Source organism: Homalodisca vitripennis, chromosome X (genome assembly GCF_021130785.1).
Source record: "Homalodisca vitripennis isolate AUS2020 chromosome X, UT_GWSS_2.1, whole genome shotgun sequence".
Classification (NCBI taxonomy): Eukaryota; Metazoa; Arthropoda; class Insecta; order Hemiptera; family Cicadellidae; genus Homalodisca; species Homalodisca vitripennis.
In genome coordinates this window covers 116,382,295-116,388,294 of record NC_060215.1, presented here as the reverse complement: position 1 = coordinate 116,388,294, position 6,000 = coordinate 116,382,295, and positions in this window count along the sequence as shown.

Below are 6,000 nucleotides of genomic sequence, written 5' to 3'. Positions count from 1 at the left end.
TTACTGCTAACATTTAAGATTTCTATGACACCCTCCACAGGCCATCCTTGCACCCTCCAATTTGCATGTGATGGTTATTGCATAAAAAAGTGGTGTTAATATATCCTTATGACACTGTGCAAAGTTTATATATTATATCTGGGATGGTTTGAAAAATATAAAGATGTTTCCAAACTTTTCAAATACACTGTATATGAACAATATTATATCTATAGTATGAAATCTTAACATTGATCACCGAGGACCACATTCTCTAATGTCAGCTGGCACACCTCACACTGCTACTGTAATCTTTTGTAGGAAACCTGTTGTATGTCAAAAATATTATATCTGTAGAATAAAATTATAACAATCTGACTACCGAGCATCACAATATCTAATGTCAGCTGGCACACTTCAACTACTACTCAAATCTTTGGTAGTGAATCTGTTATATGTCAACAATATTATATCTGTAGTAAGAAATCTTTACACTTTAATACTGAGAGCCACATTATGTAATATCAGCTGACATATCTTATACTGCTACTGTAATCTTTGGTAGAGAAAATTTTATGTCAACAATATTATGTCTATATCTATACTATGTCAACAAATTATCTAAAGTCTACCCTTTACATAAAAAAGGTAGCAAACATGAGCTGCAAAACTTCAGGCCTATATCCCTTGTATCAACATTTTCAAAAGTATTAGAAAAAATTGTACTGAAAAGGCTCCTAAACCATTTTACTAACCAACAATCTTCTTACAGAAAGACAACATGGTTTTCTAGCTGGAAGATCCACCACAACTGCCCTTATTGATTTAATAGAGCACATAATCAATAACATTGAAGAAGGAAATAATGTCACCACTACTTTTCTTGACTTAAGTAAAACGTTTGACTGCTTGGATCATCATTTGGTCTTGGCTAAAATAAGTTCTTTTGGCATTAAGGTGACGGCACTACAATGGTTTAAGAGTTACTTAAGCGACTGGAAACAAATAGTGACAATACAGCACACAACTAATGGAATAACCAAAACAGCAACGTCTCCACCACTAACCATGACTCAGGGTGTTCCTCAAGGTTCGGTGCTGGGCCCTGTTTTGTTTATCTTGTTTACCAGTTGACTTACCAAATTATACTGACACATACTGCTACCCAGTCATGTATGCAGTTGACACTGTTCTGACCACCTCTCACAAATTGACAGAGCTTCTTGAAATTAACACCTTCATTTCCGTTAGCATGGCCCATCAATATTGCTTAGAAAACTACCTAGTTCTCAATGAATCAAAAACTCAACACATCATATTTGGAAAAAACAAGGACAAAATTACAATCCCACATGACTTTGAAATTTCTTACTACACAAAACATCTTGGACTGACGTTAGATGACTCTCTCTCTCTCCTGGAGCTTTCATATTGATTCTTTGTCATCAGCTGAGCACAGCAGTGTTTGCCCTAAGAAGAATAAAATCTATAAGTACCCCAGAAGCCACCCGAACAGCTTATCATACAATATTTGAGAGCAGAGCCCGATATGGAATTGTACTATGGAGAGCATCCTCAAACAAAAACCTTCGAGTCATGGTTCTTCAGAAACGGGCAGTAAGAATAATGGCTGACATTGCGCCACGGGACAGCTGCAGAGATGCATACAAAAACCTAGATTTACTGACCATCACATCTCTTTACATACTTGAAGTCATCATGCTTGCTGCTAAGTTAAACTTGACAAGAAACAATCGTCACAGTCGAACCACAAGACATGGACTTGACTAAAACTTACCTGCTCACAGGACCGCTCTGTTCGCAAAGAAACCCTCATATGTTGGAGCTAGACTATATAATGCTTTACCTATCGAGCTCAAGACAATTGAAAAAAAATATAAAAAAGGACTGTATTCCTGGCTTGTGAAGAAATCAATTTAAACAATCAGTGAATTTCTAGAACATGCAAATAGCTGCAACAACCGTTAAAAACTTACAAGGAACTAAAGACAATTTATTTCCATTACATTGTATTGATTTTCATTTACATTATTTTGTATTTGACACCTGTTCTAAACTTGATGTTTATGAATAAAGCTTTCTGTATTTTGTATTCTATAGTATAAAATCTCAACACTTTGTCTACAGAGCGCCATATTCTCTAATGTCAGTTGACACACCTCACTGCTGCTGTAGTTGTTGGTAGTGAACCTGTTATATATAAAAAAATATACATGAATACAAGAGGTTTAACGCTTTGTTTTATTTACTATATGAAACTTAAAATTATTATTAGTAAATCATATGAAAGAGCAACTGAAACAGTATTGCACACAATTTATCCTCCGCCATCCATTAGAAAGTGCTATTAGCAAAAATGACAACTTTTAAACTTTTGTGTTCTGTAGTGTGCAAAGCCCAAATCTATAGTTATCTGTGTGTACAAATGTGTATTCTGTATTAAATTTAGTTGTGATCTCAAAGTGATAATAACACCAGGAGGTACATGGTATCATCAATTTGAATATACAGGCAGCCTTTGCAAAGGGAAGAGTATGAAGAAAGTGTTAAAAGAGTGACATTCTGATATTCATTTACAAACTCTCTGTATTGTATATAATATACAATCTGAATACTTGCTGCATATTAATTTTCTCCATTAATGTAATTATAACTAAATACAATGAATAATTTTTCATTTGTAATTGAAAATATTGGAAAGAGATTTCTCTTCCAGTTGAATTTAAGGTATTAATAATAGAAAAACCAGACTAATATTAATTTATTTTAATAATTTAATATCACAATCTTGGTAAAAAAAACCCTTGGTTGCATTCTGTTAATACATTTTCCAGTAAAAATAGCTGTACAGAATTAATTTACATACTTTACAAGTTTATATTACTAACTTAACACCAGTTACAGAAGTTCTGTTACAGAAATAATGTCAGTAATAAAAACATAACATATAACATTTATTTTGATATTTTATTTAAGACCTACTATGCTTTTGTTTAGTTAGCCTGTGTAAAATATAGTTACATCCCTTGCATACATATTTGTACTATTTCATACTTTTAACAGACATGAACAGTTTGGATATTGTTCATTGATATATTATCATTCGACGTTCCCAGCAGTCTCACCACCTCCAGACAGTACAGTTAAGTTCTGGTTTTGAGTACACCATCATCCACAATAAAATTATAGCAGGTATCACACTTATGAGTTCTGTATTACTTCATGTGGATTTGCCTATAAATTTATAGATCGGAACGAACAATTTCTGTCCCTTACTATTGCTATTATTTCACGTTGCGTAATTTTCCTGTATTCTTATTTATTTATTTATTCATTCTTTCAACTGAATTACAACAGTAGTAACTTAACAAGGAGTGAAAACGATTTATAGCAATAATAATATAAAAAGTGTAATAAAGTGTAGTTATAAACATACAGTAGAACGTCGGTTTTATCCGAACTAATTGGGACCTGAGGGTGTTCGGATAATCAAATGTTCGGATAATCAAACATAGTTTTAATAATGCCATTTGAGGCGCTTACTGATAGGTAAATTATTGATTAAGTATGTGGAAATTAAAAACACAACATATTTACGTATACATAATACTTTTATTATATTAATCAACTCTTTTATGTAATTTTTGTACTGAAGTTAATATAATATTCACACATTTTATAAAGAGTAATGTCAAATTAAAAAAAAAATAGAAACATAAAAAAATATGATAAAGTAACATTTTTAATACTGTAATGTATTGCATCGGAATTACTTTGTATAATAGTCTTTTATTGTCTTTTGCTTTAAACTTGAGGACCGTTTTTTAGCTGCTAAGTCCCTAAGCCTCTTTAGCAGTAAAAGCTGAGTTGGGCAGCTCTCCTCTTGCTTTTCAAAGCCAAGACATCGCAGTATTAAATGCCGAAAAAGCTTCTTCATGACTTGGAACGATTCTTGGTGCTTTCTGCAGTATCTGTGTTACAGTCTTCATCGCTGTCATGCTGGGTGGTATCTTCAGCCAGCACCAGAGAAACAATTTCCTCATCATTAAGGATCTGGAAGCCTGGGTCATTGTCCATTGTTAGCCAATCTTCAGTATCTTGTATGTCACATTCTGAAAAATCCAGGAATTTCTCCATACAACTCCAAAAATTCATCAACATCTTCCTGGTCTGTAACTTTAGGCTCTATGTTTTCACGAGTCTTTTCTAAAATTTTGTTCCAAGCATTTTTTAAGTTGCTTTCTTTTATGGTGCTCCAAGAGTCTGCTATCATGTAAGAACAATCTTTGACATTGAGTTTTTTGGCAAATTGCACAACACTTTCTTCATTGGCATCAGCAAGTAACAAAGCGACGAAGAACTTGCTTTTTGTACATCCTTTTAAGCTTTTCTATAACGCCCTGGTCCATGGGCTGAAGTAACGCTGTCACGTTAGGTGGTAAATAGGTCACTTTAAAGTCCTCGTCGATTGAGTTCAATATTTCACAACATCCGGGTGGATTGGGGCATTGTCTATAACGAGAAGTACTTTCCCCAGCTTATTGTTTATCTTTTTTGTACTTTTTGACATCAGGGATAAATTCATTAGTAAACCAGTCTAAAAAAATTTCACAATTCATCCACGCATTCTTTTGTGATTTGTAGGTAAGAGGTAAACAAGTCACATTTTTAAAACACCTAGGCTTTTTAGATTTGCTTATCATTAGGAGAGGCAATGCATGCGTACCAGTAGCGTTTGCTGCAAACCATGATTTGTTACACGCTCCTTGCTAACCTAAATCCTGGCGCCGCCTTTTCTCGTTTTGATTTTACGCGGCAGTGCCTTCCAATTAAGGCCTGTTTCATCAGCATTGTATACCAAATCCAATGAATATCCTTCATCTTTTAACAGTTTGGAAAATGTCTCTTTATATTTTTTCTGCAGCTCCAGAATCTCCAGATAATATTTCACCTTGTATGTCAAGCTCACGTATACCATGGCGTGATTTAAAATTCTTCAACCACCCTGTACTAGCCTTGAAGTCGGCTGACCCACCAAGTTTTTTTATTGATTTGGATGGCTTTTTCACAAAGCAAAGGGCCTGATATGGGTTCCCCCTTTGTTCGCCTTTGAATGAACCATAGATACATCGCCTCTTCTAATTTTTCATCTTGAGGTCTTTTCACATCGATTTCCTTTTTCTAGATCCGTCTTCGCTGTCCAGTTTGGAGGCAAAATTTAAGGATTTCAGATTTTTTTACTTTTTTTATCTCTGATATTGTTGCCTTGCCAACGTTAAATTGTTTTGCTAAAGATGTCCCTGTTTCACCTTTTTCTAGTTTTTTCAATGATTTTTAATTTTGATTCAATAGATAAAACATTTCTGCTTCTTTTATTAGGTTTACTAGAGGTCGCCATGTCAAATTATAAACATCCTACGGCCTACAATAATTACAACTAATCTAACCTTAAAACAACAATAATGTACAGAATAAAAGAAAAAACTAACTTACTGGATGTTCTTGAAACTACTGTACAGTCCAATACTATTAACTTCACAAATTATAAACTGAACTGTACTGTACTTTCCAAACAAACTTAACTTCACAAATTATAAACTAAACCTGTAATGTACTTTCAGCGCTGCACTATGCGAGTGAATGATTGACAAGGAAGCGACTGCTGTGAGTGCCGTCTAACGTCTGCTATACGTCCGCACGGCGGCGCCGACTACCAAAGGTCAAACTTACGACTGTTTTATTACGCGGTGACGTTTGGTCTAGTTCAGGTTACACGCAACCTTTTTTCGTGTTCGGAGGATAATTGACGTTCGGATAACCGACGTTCTACTGTATTACATTTCTCACAGCTGATATAACAGCTGGAAAATAATCATATTTGAATGTTATTCTTCCATAAGAACCACACTGATTCACCCTTTTAAGAATGGAGGATAATTCTAAGAACAGACGGGAAATCTGAAGAAATTCAGCAAATCTATGTATTGTCCCTTTAATTTG